This window comes from Stenella coeruleoalba, assembly GCF_951394435.1.
Source record: "Stenella coeruleoalba genome assembly, chromosome: 2".
Classification (NCBI taxonomy): Eukaryota; Metazoa; Chordata; class Mammalia; order Artiodactyla; family Delphinidae; genus Stenella; species Stenella coeruleoalba.
This window is the reverse complement of record NC_137147.1, coordinates 24,487,547-24,504,445: the sequence shown is the minus strand read 5'-3', so window position 1 is coordinate 24,504,445 and position 16,899 is coordinate 24,487,547. Positions and strand designations below refer to the sequence as shown.

At 42.1% G+C, this 16,899-nt stretch overlaps 1 long non-coding RNA gene and 1 pseudogene across 2 annotated transcripts in view; one reads left to right on the top strand and one right to left on the bottom strand.

Moving 5' to 3' along the window:
- Positions 1–830: 830 nt before the first annotated feature.
- Positions 831–16,899, top strand: part of LOC307182408 — a 62,394-nt gene continuing 46,325 nt past the window's right edge. The window contains exon 1 of the long non-coding RNA XR_013827164.1: positions 831–1,217. This is a non-coding gene — a long non-coding RNA (uncharacterized lncRNA). The remainder of the gene's footprint in view (positions 1,218–16,899) is intronic.
- Positions 5,792–9,679, bottom strand: LOC307181836 (cyclin-dependent kinase 1-like; annotated as a pseudogene). The gene is made up of 3 exons: positions 9,643–9,679; positions 6,360–6,675; positions 5,792–6,180 (listed from the first exon to the last, which is right to left on the bottom strand). The product of its transcript is annotated as a cyclin-dependent kinase 1-like (transcript).

The window sequence follows — 16,899 nt, the reverse complement described above, 5'->3', positions numbered from 1 at the left end:
GTTATTAAAATAAAAACATAATTATTAAGAGAAAAAAAAAACGGACGGATAGAACCCTAGTACGAATGGTGGAAGCAAAGCTATACAAAGTCTCACACAGAAACATACAAATACACACTCACAAAAAGAGGAAAAGGGGAAAAAATCATAAATCTTGCTCTCAAAGTCCACCTCCTCAATTTGGGATGATTCATTGTTTAAAGGAGGGAAGGAGGGAAAGAAAGAAAGAAAGAAATAAGATAAAATAAAGTCAAGTTATTAAAATAAAAAATAATTATTAAGAAAAAAATTAAACAAAAACAAAAAACGGACGGATAGAACCCTAGGACAAATGGTGGAAGCAAAGCTATACAGACAAAATCTCACACAGAAGCATGCACATACACACTCACAAAAAGAGGAAAAGGGGAAAAAAATCATAAATCTTGCTCTCAAAGTCCACCTCCTCAATTTGGGGTGATTCGCTGTCTATTCATGTATTCCACAGATGTAGGGTACATCAAGTTGATTGTGGAGCTTTAATCCGCTGCTTCTGAGGCTGCTGGGAGAGATTTCCCTTTCTCTTCTTGGTTCTCACAGCTCACAGGGGCTCAGCTTTGAATTTGGCCCCGCCTCTGCCTGTAGGTCGCCGGAGGGCGCCTGTTCTTCGCTCAGACGGGACAGGGTTAAAGGAGCCGCTGATTAGGGGCCTCTGGATCACTCAGGCCGGGGGTGGGGGGCGGGGCACGGAGTGCGGGGCGGGCCTGTGGCGGCAGAGGCTGGCGTGACGTTGCACAGCCTGAGGCGTGCCGTGCGTTCTTCCGGGGGAGTTGTCTCTGGATCCCGGGAACCTGGCAGTGGCGGGCTGCACAGGCTCCCTGGAAGCGGGGTGTGGAGAGTGACCTGTGCTCGCACACAGGCTTCTTGGTGGCGGCAGCAGCAGCCTTAGCGTCTCATGCCCGTCTCTGGGGTCCGCACTTTTAGCCACGGCTCGCGCCCGTCTCTGGAGCTCCTTTAAGCAGCGCTGTTAATCCCTTCTCCTCGCGCACCAGGAAACAAAGAGGGAAGAAAAAGTCTCTTGCCTCTTCGGCAGGTCCAGACTTTTTCCCGGACTCCCTCCCGTCTAGCCGTGGCGCACTAACCCCCTGCAAGCTGTGTTCACGCCGCCAACCCCAGTCCTCTCCCGGCGCTCCGACCGAAGCCCGAGCCTCAACTCCAGGCCTCGCCCGCCCCAGCAGGTGAGCAGATAAGCCTCTCGGCCTGGTGAGTGCCGGTCGGCCCTGATTGTCTGTGCGGGAATCTCTCCGCTTTGCCCTCCGCACCCCTGTTGCTGTGCTCTCCTCTGCGGCTCCGAAGCTTTCCCCCTCCACCACCCGCAGTCTCCGCCTGTGAAGGGGCTTCTAGCGTGTGCAGACCTTTCCTCCTAAACAGCTCCCTCCCACTGGTGCGTGTCCCGTCCCTGTTCTTTTGTCTCTGTTTTTTCTTTTTTCTTTTGCCCTACCCAGGTACGTGGGGAGTTTCTTGCTTTTTGGGAGGTATGAGGTCTTCTGCCAGCGTTCAGTAGGTGTTCTGTAGGAGCTGTTCCACGTGTAGATGTATTTCTGGTGTATCTGTGGGGAGGAAGGTGATCTCCGCGTCTTACTCTTCCGCCATCTTCCTGGAACTGATGATCAATTTTTTAAATTGAAGTATAGTTGCTCTACAGTATTATATAAGTTACAGTTGTGTAATATAGTGATTCACAATTTTTACAGGTTATGCTTCATTTAGAGTTATTATAAAATATTGTCTGTGTTCCCCATGTCTTGCAATATCACCTTGTAGCTTTTTTTTTTTTTTTTTTTGCACGGTACGCGGGCCTCTCACTGTTGTGGCCTCTCCCGTTGCAGAGCACAGGCTCCGGATGCGCAGGTTCAGCGGCCATGGCTCACAGGCCCAGCTGCTCCGTGGCATGTGGAATCCTCCTGGACCGGGGCACGAACCCGTGTCCCCTGCATCGGCAGGCGGACTCTCAACCATTGCACCACCAGGGACGACCCATTGTAGCTTATTTTATATCTAATAGTTTGTACCTCTTTCTCCCCTACCCCTATATTGCCCCCCCACCTGCCTTCTCCCTACTGGTAACCACTAGGTTGTTCTCTATATCTGTGAGTGGTCTGTGAACAAACCACTAGTTTGTTCTCTATATTCTCACGGATATAGAGAATACAAATACAAATGGTATTTGTCTTTCTCTGTCTGACTTATTTCACTTAGCGTAATGTCCTCCAAGTCCATCTATGTTGCTGTAAATGGCAAAATTTTGTTCTTTTTTGTGGCTGAGTAGTATTCCATTGCGTGTGTGTGTGTGTGTGTGTGTGTGTGTGTGTGTGTGTGTGTATCTTGCATCTTCTTTATCCATTCACCTGTTGATGGACACTTAGGTTGCTTCCATATCTTGGCCATTGTAAATAATGCTGCTATGAACATTGGGGTGCATGTATCCTTTTAAATTAGTGTTTTTGGTGGTTTTTTATTTTTGGATATATATCCAGGAGTGGAATTGCTGGGTCATATAGTAGTTCTATTTTTAGTTTCTTAAGAAACCTCCGTATTGTTTTCCCCAGTGGCTGCACCAATTTACATTCCTACCAACAATGTACAACGGTTCCCTTTTCTCCACATCCTCACCAACATTTGTTATTTGTGTTCCTTTTTTTTAAAATATTTACTTATTTATTTGGCTGTGCCGGGATCTTCGTTGTTGCATGTGGGATCCTTGTTGTGGCACGTGGGATCTTTAGTTGCAGCATACAGGGTCTTTAGTTGCAGCATGCAAACTCTCAGTTGTGGCATGTGGGATCTAGTTCCCTGACCAGGGATCAAACCTGGGCCCCCTGCATTGGGAGCACGGAGTCTTAGCCACTGGACCACCAGGAAAGTCCCTGTTTGTGTTCCTTTTGATGATAGCCATTCTGACAGGTGTGAGGTAATATCTCATGTGGTTCTGATTTGCATTTCCATGATGATTAGTGATGCTGAGCATCTCTTCTCGGCCATCTGCATTTCCTTTTTGGAAAAAAATGTCTATTCAGTTTTTTTGCCCATTTTTTAATTGGATTTTTTTTATGATGTTGAGTTGTATGAGCTGTTTGTATATATTGGATATTAATCCCGTATTGGTCATATCATTTGTAAATATTTTTTCCCATTTAGTAGGTAATTTTTTTGTTTTGTCAATGGTTTTCAAAAGCTTTTAAGTTTAATTAGGTCCCATTTGTTTATTTTTCCTTTTATTTCCTTTACTTTAGGAGATGGATCCAAAAAATATTGCTGCAATTTATGTCAGAGTATTCTGCCTATATTTTCCGCTAGGAGTTTTATAGTATCTGGTCTTACATTTAGGTCTTTAATCCATTCTGAGTTTATTTTTGTATATGATGTTAGAGAATTTTGTAATTTCATTCTTGTACATGTGTCCAGTTTTCCCAGCGCCACTTATTGAAGAGACTGTGTTTTCTTCATTATATATTCTTTAATGATCAATTTTAAGTTAACTTTTGTTTATATTGTAAGACAATGTTCAAAGTTTATTTTCTTTCTGGGATATTCAATTGTTCTAGCAACATTTGTTGAAAATCCTTTCCCCTTGTATTACTTTGGCATTTTTGTCAAAAATTAATTGACCGTATGAGTGGGTCTATATCTGGACATTTTATTCTGTTCCACTGATCTATATGTCTCTCCTATGTTAATAGCACACTGTCTGTATTATTATAGCTTTATTGTAGATCCTAAAATAGTGTAGGTCTTACACTATTTGGGGATGTAGTGTAGGAGGTAGTCTAAGTCCTCCATCTTTGTTCTTCTTTTTCAAAGTTGTTTTGGCTCTTTTAAATCCTTAACATTTACATGCAAATTTTATTATCGGCTCATCAGTTTCTATTAAGAAAAACCTGTGGCATTGTGATTGAGATTACATTGAATCCCAATACATTGGGAAATATTAATATCTTAATATTGTGTCTGACAATCCATAAACATTGTATATATCTTCCTTTATTTAGGTCTTTTAAATTTTTTTCAGTGATTATTTTATCATTTTCAGTGTGGAGGTTTAGCATGTATTTTGTTAAATTTATCCACAAGGGTTTTATATCTTTTGGTGCTGTCACAAAAGTTATTTGTGGTAGCCAGCCTCCAGGTTGGCCCTCAATGCTCCTTCCCTCCTGGTATTCATGCCCTTGTACAGTCCCCCCTGCAATGCACACACATCGTACCAGGTCTGTGTGACCAATAGGATATGGCAAAGTGATGGAATGCCACTTCTGAGAGTAGGCAGTAAAAGGCATCATGGCTTCTTCCTTGTTCTCTGTTGGATTGCTTGCTCTGGAAAACATGAGAACAGCTCTACTGGAAGGTCAAATGTGGTGAAGAACAGATACCCTCATAAACGAGGAACGGAGGCCTCCACTAACAAGACGTGAATGAGTGATCTTGAAAGTGCATCCTCCAGACCCAGTCGAGCCTTCAGATGACGGCAGCCCTGGCTGATATCTTGACAGCAACCTCCTGAGAGATGCTGAGCCAGACCACCTGGTGAAGCTTTTCCCAGATTCCAGACTCGTAGAAACTGTGTGAGATTCTAGATGTTTGTTGTTTCAAGCTGCTAACTTGGTAATTCATTATGTAGCAGTTGAGAACTAATACAGTATTTTAAAAAATTAATGGTATCTATTTTATTTCAATTTCTAACTCTTTGTTTCTACCATTTAGAAATTCTTCTTCTTTTTTTTTTTCCCGGTAAGTGGGCCTCTCACTGTTGTGGCCTCTCCCGTTGCGGAGCACAGGCTCCGGATGCGCAGACTCAACGGCCATGACTCACGGGCCTAGCTGCTCTGCAGCATGTGGGATCTTCCCAGACCGGGGCACAAACCCGTGTCCCCTGCATCGGCAGGCGGACTCTCAACCACTGTGCCACCAGGGAAGTCCCTTCTTTTTATTTTAAATATACATAGACCTTGTACCTTTGTCCTTGCTAAAATCAGCTCTTTTGCAGGTATTTTAGGATTTTCTACGTAAGCAATCACGTTATCTGTGACAAAGACAGTTTTGCTTCTTTTCAAAGCTGGATGCTTTTTGTTTATTCTACTGCCTTATTAACCTGGTAGGACTTTTAGTATAATGTTAAAAAAATGGTGAGAGCAGATATTCTTGCCTTGTTCTTGATCTTAAGGGGAAAGCCATTCAGTCAGTGTGATGTTAGTTGTAGGTTTTTCCAAGATGCCCTTTATCAGGCTGAAGAAGTTTTCTTCTGTTCTTAATTTACTAAAAGGTTTAAATTTTGGGGCTTCCCTGGTGGTGCAGTGGTTGAGAGTCTGCCTGCCGATGCAGGGGACATGGGTTCATGCCCCGGTCGGGGAAGATCCCACATGCCGTGGAGCAGCTAGGCCCGTGAGCCATGGCCGCTGAGCCTGCACGTCCGAAGCCTGTTGCTCTGCAATGGGAGAGGCCACAACAGTGAGGGGCCCACATACCGAAAAAAAAAAAAAAAAGGTTTAAATTTTTTTCTCATTTTTTTGTCATCAATACTAGATTTATAGTTTTATTATAGTAAAAAATAGTTGTTACAGTGAGATCTACACACATATACAGAATTACATTTAAATTCATATAGAACAGTATTTACATTTTAAGTTGTACCTGAAATTAGAAGATGAAGTATGGCTTAAACTTTACAACAAAGAAAAGAAAAATACATGGGATAAAAATAGAGTTAACAGTAAAAATAGAACAGTCTGTTCTTGATACATGTGGAAACTTTTTGTCAGAATGCTACATCTTCTTAATATGATTGTCTAAACCATTAAAATATGGGTAGCTCAGTTTTATTTTGTCAGCAGTTTCTTTGACAGGATTATAAACTAATGTTTTTGAAAGCAAATCCAAGCCATTTTCAACCAAGCTTTTGACATGGGATGCTAGCTTCCTGGTTTTCACTTGGAAAATGTATTCTTATAGTCCTGTAAAGATGCCACTTCTGGCCATGCTTCATTACTGGGGGGGCCCAAAGTTCAGAATATTTTAAAGAGTTGATCAACTTCTGAATTCCCATAGAAAAGTGGCTTCTTTGTTGTTAATTCTGCAAATATGGTGTCTATATGCCAAATGTCAACTGGAGTCGAGTAGTGAGCTGACCCCAGCAGTACTTCTGGAGATCTCTACCGGAGTGTTACTAACTCATGTATGTATACTCTAATAGGTATTCCAGAAGCTCTGGCAAAGCCAAAGTCAACTAGTTTAATTGTTCCTTTGTTATCAATAGATTTTGAGGTTTTAAATCCCTGTGAAGAGATATTCTAGGCTGACAAAACACAATCCCTTGTAGGGTTTATTACAAATAACTCTTAACAAGTGAAGAATCCATGAACAGACCTGGAGGGATAGAATCCAAGTACTTTTGAGATCCAAGGAATTCAAAGATGAGATGTAACCTGGATTCTTGCGTAACCACATTTGAAGATTGACTATGTTTGGATGACAGTTCTAAAAGAGAAATTTCCTGAGTTGAGGCACTAGGAACACTTCCTCTTTACTTTCTAGTCTGATTTTTTCATGGCTACCACTTGACCTGTAGTTTTGTGTCTACCCTTACACATAATTCCATAGATACTTCTCCAACTTTCTCTATTTTGGAATAATCATCCACAATTACTAAACAGGAATGGTAGATCCTGGATTATCATTCTGTGATGGTAGAGGATGTGGTTGGAGGTGTCAGAGGGGTGGTGGAGGCAGTGATGCAGCCATCATATCTGTGTTGCTCTTCCTCAACTTCCAAGAGCCCTGAGAGCTTTTATTATCAATAATTTTCTAATAATCTTTCTGAGTCTATTGAGATAATTGTTTTCTTCTTTTTTGTTCTGTTAGTATGTTGAATTACATTGATTGATATTTGAATGTTAAACCAGCCTTGCATTCCTGAGATAAAACCCACTGGATCATCATGTATGAATTGTTTTTGAAAACATTTGATGAATACTTTTCTATTATTTGAGGCACATTTGCATTTCATCTGAGAGAAGCCAGGAGACTCTGCTCCCATTGGCTGCTTTTGGGAGCACAGTGTTTCCTTGGTGCTTGAAACTTGGATAAGTGGGTTTTTGTACCCCTTTGAGATCCTTGGGGGAAGTGTCCAGACTGAGACATGTGGGAATCTTGGTAGAGTGTTGATAATTTCTTGCCCCCCCCCCCCGAATCAATATATTTGTTCAATCAAAATGTTTGTTCAGGGCTTCCCTGGTGGCGCAGTGGTTGAGGGTCCACCTGCCAATGCAGGGGACATGGGTTCGTGCCCCGGTCTGGGAAGATCCCACATGCCGCGGAGCGGCTGGGCCTGTGAGCCATGGCCGCTGAGCCTGCGTGTCCGGAGCCTATGCTCCGCAACGGGAGAGGCCACAACAGTGAGAGGACCGCGTACCGCAAAAAAAAAAAAAAAAAAGTTTGTTTAGCTTTAATTTGGAGAAGGAGTTGAAAACTGGGAAAGTGAAAAAAGAATGGAGAAGGAGGACTGCTGGTAGAAACCTCAAAATAGGGAGAATATTAAGATATTAGCTACCTTAAATGACAAATATTCACTATTGAAATCATGGCCCTTAGAGGTCTTAGCTACAACTTCAGGATCATTTTGCAGTATTCCGTTAACCACACATTCTACTTTCCTGAGAAGAGTTTCGAACTTGCGTTTTTCCTCTATCTATCTCCTTAATTTCCAGCGACACACCGGCATCCAGTGATGTTTGAACGTATCTTTCCTTGTGTAGTAGTGCTCCATGCAGCTGCCCGGCAGACCCACTCCTTAATTTGACTCTGGCCTATTTCCTCTTAATGCTTTGATCAGTATTTGTCGAGAGCTCAGTGTCCCCTTCTTCGAGACTCCAGGGAGATGGGTATGAAATATTATAATAATTTATTTTCACTCAAGGGCATTAAGACCAGGAGAAACCTCTCTTGGCCTGCCTCGGGGCCTGGGGTTAGTGTCCGTGTGTTAGGAGTAGGGAGACTGAGACATGGGATTATGAAAAGGAAACTTTCAGTGGATGAAATGATAGGAGAGAGTCTGGGTGGCTCCATCGAGTCCCAGATAGCTGCCAGCTTCTGAAGGTTAACACACTGAGAAGGGCTAGACCCTCTTGGCTTTCTCCTGTGTTCAGGCCGCTAGGGATCTATGTGTCTGTGAAAATAGCTGCTGTGCAGAGTAGAGCATTGCAGGCTCTCTTTCTCTATTCTCTGTCTCATTTTTCATTCTCTCCTCGATCCCCCTCTAACCTAGACTGGGACAATCAGATGACAAAAGAGATCTACTTTAAAACGAGTGCACTCAGGTATTTATAGTAAGGAAATGGACTGAATGAGCCAGCTGCTAAAAATAGATGGTATGACTTAATCCATGCAGGAAGATTGTGGCGCGATGCATTTAGGGATAACATAAATCATTTCAGATCTAATATTTAGAAAACTTATCCCAGATTGGAATGGTTGGCCTCTTGTGAGAAATGCTATAGATTTTTCTAAACTGGTAGCAGGGGTCGGGATGGGCTTTGCAGGGAAAAGGCTTGACATCAGCCTAGACATCAGAAGATCTTCTCAAGTCTGTTTTGGTTTTCCTCCAGAGAAATTGGTCTAAGTCCTCTAAGCTCTTTACAAAACAAATGTCAGTAAACCTTGCTGAGTCCATAAGGTGGGTTTGGGGCTCTGACTTACGTTTGGGGGATACTAACTCTGTCAACTGTAGATACTCATTCAATTTTCCCACATGGGTAAGTTCTTTTAATAAATAAACACATGCGTAGCATTTATTGAACACTTCCTGAGTGACATGCACCATGCTAGGCCCTTCTCATTCTATTTTATTTAGACCTCACCCTAACCTTGGCATATGCTCTCCTTTTTGCTGATACACAAACTGAGGCTCAGCTAGGATTTTCCAAAGCCATGTTGGTTGAGAATAGCAGATTGAGATCTGAACTCATATCTAGCATGGGGGATAGATATGGAGTCTTGCAGTATTTTTGCAATCCTCTTGGCATTTTATTCTGGGCTGTGCACTTACAGGCCCTCAATCAGTGTTTATAATGAAGGCTTTCTTGATTCTCATTATCTCTTCCTCCTTTGAGTTCAATAGCCTACTTGTACTGTTCAACTTCGCATCCACTTTATGTTATCTTATATCATCCATTGTATCAGTTAGGAATGTGTTAATTTGCAAGGAAAAATACCTCAACCGATGTGGTGTTTTAAAGAAAAATGGTTGCAAGTTCTTTTTATGCCTCTAATTGAGAGCTGGCATCTGTGTCTCGTCTCCTTGAATCTGGTGACTGCTTCGACCAACTGAGTACTGTAGAAATGACACTGATTCCTGCATGAGCCTGGATCATACAAATCCACGCAGCTTCCTTCTAGGTCTCTTGGAATGCTTGCTCTCAGAACCCAGCCATTGTGCTGTGAAAAGCCTAAGCCATGTGGAGAGGCCACATGTGTTGGCACTTGGTCAACAGTCCCATCTGAGCCCAGTCTTTTATCATTCTAGCCTGGGTACCAGACACATGAGTGAAGAAGTTTTCATGGAAATGGATTCTCCAGGGCCAGCTATTCTAGTTCCTGGGTGTTTGAGTCACTCACCTGGTTGAGTCTTCTCAACAGAGGCTCCGGATATCATGCAGTAAAGACAGACCATTCCAGATGGACCCTGTCTGAATTCCTGACCTGCAAAATCTGTGAGCTTAATAAAATGACTTATTTTAATGGCACTTTTAGAGTAGCTTGTGACACAGTACAAGTAACTGGGATATCCAGCTAGCACTGGTTTACAGCAATTGAAATACGTGTATACATGTATTTAATGTAGTAGAAGATCTAGAGGTAAGCCCTTGTTGGCATTAGTTCACTGCTCAGCTATGCCATCAGGGACCCAGGATCTTTCCATGTGTCCATATTGCCATCCTTAGTGTGTTGCCTTTGTTCTCATGCTTGTTGCCTCATAGTTTTGGCATAAATGCTGTAGCTCCAGGCATTGCATCCGCATTCAAGTTAGGAAGAAGAAAGGACAGGCAGAGCTAGTCTCATCTATATGGTTTTATTAGGAAAGCAAAAGCTTTCCCAGAAGCCCTCAGGTCTTTGCTTATGTTTCACCAGCTAGAATTTTGTCACGTGTTCACCCCTCAGGGGAAGGGAGGCTGAAAAAATGAGTATTTACCTGGCATATTGCTGTCCTAGTCTGGATTTGCTTAGCAAGGATACCGGAGTGCGTGAGCACCACGTGGGCAAGACCAGTGTCTGCCACATACCTCAGTTGCTTTGCATCACTTTTTTCTGGTTGGTTCAACTAGGTGGTGAGTTTTTGAAAACAGAGACAGCGATGGTTCCTCCTCTGGAATGCTTCTTAGCATGCCATATAGCGCTGAGAATGTCACTTCTGTTTTATATATTCACCTACTGAAGAAAGAGAAGAACAGTAAGGGGGAGATTTTCTAGAGCAGAGGTATTCGCATGTTTTCCTTGCGTATCCCCTGAAAAAAATTTGAGAGGCAGTGTACCCCCTTGTACATTTTTAACTTGGTATCTACGGTTACTATAACTTTACATAAAAATTTCAAAGAATGTAATTTTGGGCAAATAATAAATACTGAAATTTAAAAATTTTTAAATAAACCTTTACATTGCCCTTTTTAAAGTTTCCAGTCTAAATATCATAATGATTTGATACTACTGTCTTCTGTTTAAAAATATACAAAAGAGCTTTTCTTTAGTAGTCAGAAAATTTTACATCATTGCTTTTTCTCCTTGAACTCACATTTTCATTCCACTTTCCCCACAGAATTTTATCCTCATGTAATATATTTTTATGCTTGAAAGTTTTTTATCGATTTCGGTATCACGCTTCTCTGCAACAAAAACATACATATAGATTGAAACAGCATTTTAAAACATTTCATGTGCCTAAAAGGCTTTAAGTATTAAAACATTCCTTCTGGACTGAATTATCATTAAAATTGTTATACTATGTAATTGAGAAAAACAACATAGATATATTATAATTTTGATATGGAATTATTAAACACAGAAGTGAAACTCATTGGAAATGCATCTGCTGTGAGATGGATGGCATTTTAAAAACTCGTATCATGTATCTGTGGGTGAATATTACTTATTGCTTGATTGAGACAGTTCGACATCAGTTGCAAGCCAAGTTTTTGTTTATTAAGACAAGTGCTGACGGATGTTAACTAGACTTATTGTCATCATTTTGCAATCTGTACTAGGATTGAATCATTACATTGTACACCTGAAACTAGCGTAACATATTTCAATTAAAATAAAAGGTTAAAGTGCTGAAAACGTTCACATAAGTAAGTGGAAATGTAAGGAAAATTGTTACATTTGAATTATTTGAACTGCTTCCAAGTCATATATTAAAAATCACATAGTGGTCTATCATCAAAAATTTGTTTTAATGATCTATCAGCTGACAGCGCAAATTAGGTCCCCATTTGATTATGTGGAAAACGCCTGACTCGGAAAAGAAATTGTAACCAGTCATTTGAGTTGCTCATTTGCAAATGGATTTTCCCCTCTCATTAGAGACATTCACAACCTCAATATTTCTATTTATTCCCTGTTTGGAGCCCTGGAAGTTTGTCCTCCAGGACACATAAGATTTGGGATGTGTGAGCACTATGTCTTGCTTTTGGTAAGTGGGAGGAGGGCTACTGTGAAAGAGAAGATAGGGAAGATGTGGAAGGAGAACTTGCCTGGTGCCCCAGCTGCAGGCAGATCAATTTTAGGGGAGTCTGTAGGAAAAATGAAGATTTGGAAATTCATCTTTATCAGTCTATCCATGTCCCCAAACCAAGTCCTCTTATACCCCCAACAGCATGTGTACCCCAACTTGAAGGCTGCTGTTCCAAAAGCTGTTAGAACTCATAGAGACGTTATCACTCTTGGAGAGGATGAATTTGCTTGAGTTCCCCTTTAGGCATACTGGCTCGCACTTAATGAGCTGCTCTGTGCAGTGCCTTATAGGTACCATCTTACCAAGTCCTGAAAACAATCTTAAAGGTAAGATTTTGCAGATGAGAATGCAGTGGTTAAGGGAAGTAGCAGGCATCAGGCACCAAAACTGGGGTTCAAACCCAGGTCGATGGGTTTACAGAGCCTGAGCTATTTAGCCACTGTGTAAATTGTGCCTGGCTCTGGTTACAGGGAGCATAGCTCTTCACGGGAGCTGTTGCCTGGACTGCTGTTGCTTTTATCTTTGTTTCCTTCTTGGCAAATTTCTCTAAACCCAGATGGCTGGGCTCTACCTCTAGAATTTCTGATTCAGTAGGTCTGGGGGAGGCCGAGAATCTGCATTTCTAACAAGTTCCTAGGTCTGGGAGCCCACTTCTCTAAAGCACGTCCAGCTTCATGGGAGAGATTCCCGTTTCTAATGTATTTAGGGACTGATGCTTTTTCCCTTAAGTTTCTTTTAGGGCTGAGGTTTTCATTTGCCTTGAAGTGAGTATATGTAAAATGCACATTGCATATATATTTCAATGCCTGAAACAACTTTGGAAAAACTTGTGCTGCAGGAATTTTTGCTGGAGATTTTTTTGGTGGTTTTGCACACGAAGGTCCTCTCTGTCTCTGCCAAGTTGTTCACTCTGTCTGTCTGGATGGAATGTCCCTTCCTTCATTCTTCACCTGTTGGTTCAGTCCTCAAGACTCATCTCAAAATAATATCTTCTCTCTGAAATTTGCTGGTTAACTTAAGTACCTCTTCCCTGAACTCCTCTAGCCCGGCATAGAATGCTGTAGGCATAATATTGCTTACACATCTCTCTTGCATTGGTTGATAAATTTGATACTAGCAAAGTGCCCAATAAATAATAATAGCTAGCAAACATTTAATAAGCACTTACTAAATACCAGGCATTTGCTTACATTTCCTATTTCATTAAATTCTTACAACAATATTATGAGGTAGACACAGTTATTATCCCTATCGCATAGTTGAGGAAACTGAGGCACAGAAAGGTAACTTAGACAAGGGCATACAGCTATTCAGGGGCATTTCCTTTGTTGAAGTCTCTGTGGCCTAGACTGACCCTTGGGCTTGCAGCCCGAAATACTGATCTGTCAGCTCATGAAGCTCATTGACATGAATGCACATAATCTGTGTCGAGAGAATGCCAGGCCATTGATTTGTGTGGCTAGAAATGCCCAGGGGAAAGGGTACTCTGGGCAGTGTATTCTGTCTCTTATGGCAGACTTCTCGGGAAGCCTAAGTATAAGCCTCCATTTGACTTGCTAGCACAGCAGTTCAGACCAGGGGAGTTAGTGACACAGGTGCAACCTGTAGTGGCCTCGGGTTAATACAATTCATTGCTGCAACAAAGATACTGTTGGGAGCAATAGGGCAAGTCCTTGGGTACTATTGCTTGGTGGATAAGAGAAGAGATTCTGCAGCTAGACTGAACGGTTCAAATTCCAGCTCGGCCACTTACTAGCTATGAGGAGTTGAGCAAGTTACTCATCTGAACAAGATGTTGATAATCATGGAAACTATCTCATAGGCTTGTTTCGAGGGCTAATACATGTGCATATATAAGGAACTTAGAGGTGTGCCGAATATATAACAAGAGCTGTACTATTGTGACTATTAGTGTTGTATTCTCAGTGCCCTGTGGAGGCCTGGCACATAATAGCAGTGCTCTGCATGAATGAATAAATGAATGACTAGTTTGACTAAAACTTTGTTAGACTCTACCAATATTTACTTGAAAGCAGTCACTGTCAAAAAAAAACTAACAGTAAAGAGATACATTTTAAATTGAGACCAGTACACGTGTACACACACACACTTCATGAAAACAATAAACAATACTTACTATTATTACATGTGATGCAATCATATTTTCTATTCTATGTTATTTCATTTTTTAAAAAATGCTGGTAACTCACTAGTTGATTTTACCACCTATAAAGGAGTCAGGACAATTTGATAAACTACCGCCTTAAGAGATTTCCCCTTTAATGAACACATTCCATGTATAGATATGTTAATATCACCAGGCAGGCTTTGCATATCTTTGCTCAATCTTTAGAAGACAGACTCATTACCCTCATTCCTCTCATTTTCAAGTTCTTGGACCCTGTATATAGGTCAGTAGAGATCATCTCCTCTATTCTGTGGCTGGCCTTGAGGTCTGTGGGTCTTTCCAGGGCCCGTGGATGGAACTCTTCCATGAAGCCCCAATTTCCTCAGGGCTGGGTGGACCAGAGCTGTGACCTAAAATTAACTACATCAAAGGCCTTGAGCCTCTTTGGCAAAGTTCAAACTTGGCTAAGGAAATGCTGTCTTTACAGACTCTAGTCTCAGTTTTAACACTTTCGCCGAAGGTTGACCAGCACCAGCTGTGGAGATGGTCTTGGTCTTTCCCGGCTTCTTGGCTCACCAGATGTAAGTTGCTACCACCCTACCTCCCAAAATGGGCTGTTGGCTCCTGGGCCCCCTTCCACACTGGGGAAGCCTTATGCTTGTATTTAGCCCAGATTCCTCAGGTTTTTTTTTTTTTTTTTTTTGAAATAAATTTATTTATTTATATATTTTTGGCTGAGTTGGGTCTTTGTTCCTGCGCACAGGCTTTCTCTAGTTGCGGCCAGCGGGGGCTACTCTTCATTGTGGTGCGCGGGCTTCTCATTGCGGTGGCGGGCGGGCTTCAGTAGTTGTGGCTCACGGGCTCTAGAGCACAGGCTCAGTAGTTGTGGTGCACGGGCTTTGTTGCTCCGCAGCATGTGGGATCTTCCCGGACCAGGGCTGGAAGCCGTGTCCCCTGCATTGGCAGACAGATTCTTAACCACTTCGCCACCAGGGAAGCCCTCCTCAGTTTTTTGGTGGCTGGCAAGGGTGAGTAGGAAAGTGTGCTGCTGGAGAATTATGTTCGATGGGGTGGGGTGGGCCGCAGGGTGCTGGAAGGAGAGGCTGGGTGGAGCGTGTCCTGATGTGGGTTTAGAACTGTATAGACTCTAAACCGAGGTGCCCTTTTGAAATGCACTGGCCTGACCTCCTTTTGCTGCCCTGGATTGTGCTCCCCCGTCTTTGGTCACTCTTCTTGTGTGAATGGTCAGGACAGAATCCTTGGGAAACTTTCCTAGCCATCAGCTTGGTTCTTTTCAAGGCTTGTGTATAAATGCCACATGTAATACTAGTTCAAGTCAAAGGAGAGGAAAGAAAAAGACTGTATGGTCAGGGGAGCTCGATGTGTCAGTAATGATACTAACAACCACTGCTACTATTTACTGAGCATTTCTGAGTGATGATACAGTGGGTTCTGCCTCCTGATTCAAACTGGCAACTGCGTCTCTGCTCTGTTATCTTGTGGTCGAGGGGACCTCTATTCATCTTTGTTGTTTAAACATTTTAAACTCTCTTCCATTGTTTCTTCGAAATGCTAAAGCTAGCCTTCTTAAACCATGCCCATTTAGGGCTCTTGTTTTCTTCTGGCTTAGGAGGGTGTAAACCTCCACCTGTCTTCCCACGCTCCTGTCCCTCTGTTCTTCATTACTTTTCAAGAATGTTAGCGCCTTAGTATATTCCCACCCAAAGACTCAGTAATGCAGACTTTTAAGATTTAGTGATTTTGTATGTATTACACATTTTCCAAGTATTCCCTAGCCTGTTTGTTGTTGATAATTATTTTTGCAAAGTCTTCATTACTTCCTAATAGTTTAAATGTGTTTCTTGGCCCCCTCCCTCTTTCCTTTCCTGTACTTTCACTATTCAAGCAGTGGGTTGTGGATTTTTGGATTTTATGGAGCAATAGTTAAAAAAAAAGTAGGGTAACTTACGTAGGGTTGCCATCTTTTAATGTTTTTCAAATAAAAACAAATACCATTTACTTTTTTTTTTTTTTTTTTTTTCGGTACGCGGGCCTCTCACAGTTGTGGCCTCTCCCGTTGCAGAGCACAGGCTCTGGACGCACAGGCTCAGCGGCCATGGCTCACGGGCCCAGCTGCTCCGCGGCCTGTGGGATCCTCCCGGACCGGGGCACGAACCCATGTCCCCTGCCTCAGCAGGCGGACTCTCAACCACTGCGCCACCAGGGAAGCCCCCACCATTTACTTTTAATTAATATAACCTTATTTATTTTAAAATAGTTTTAGAATTACAGAAACATTGTGAAAACAGTACAGAGAATTCCCATAGACGTCACACCCAGTTTCTCCTATTATTAACATCTTACATTCGTGTGGCACATTTATCTCAGTTAATGAACTAATATTGGTACATGATTATTGAATGAAGTCCATATTTTATTCACGTTTTCTTAGTCGTCCCCTAATGCCCTTTTCCGTTTCAGGGGCCCATCCTGGACACCACAGTCCATGTAGACTCCTCTTGGCTGTGACAGTTTCTCAGACTTTCCTTGTTTTTGGTGACTTTGACACTTTTGGCAAATACTGGTCAGATATTCTGTAAAAGACCCCTTAATTGGCATTTGCCTGATGATTTTCTCATGATTAGGCTGCGGTTGTATGTGTTTGGAGGAAGACCACAGAAGCCAAGTGTCATTCTCATCACATATCAAGGGTGCCTACGGTCAACATGACATCACTGCTGTTGCTGACCTTGATCACCTGGCTGAGGTGGGGTCTGTCAGGTTTCTCCACTGTCAAGCTATTTATTTATTTACTTAAGGAATGATTATATTTATTCTTTAAACACTCTTTCAAAAAACCTTAAGGATGCCTCACTTGACAATGGCTGGACACTGTCAAATTATTCTTTTATTGCCCTTTCCATACCGTTCTTTTTGGAAAGAAGTCAGTATGTGCAGCCCATGCTTAAGGAGTGGGGATTTGTGTTGCTTCTTTTTGAGGATGGAGTATCTACATAAA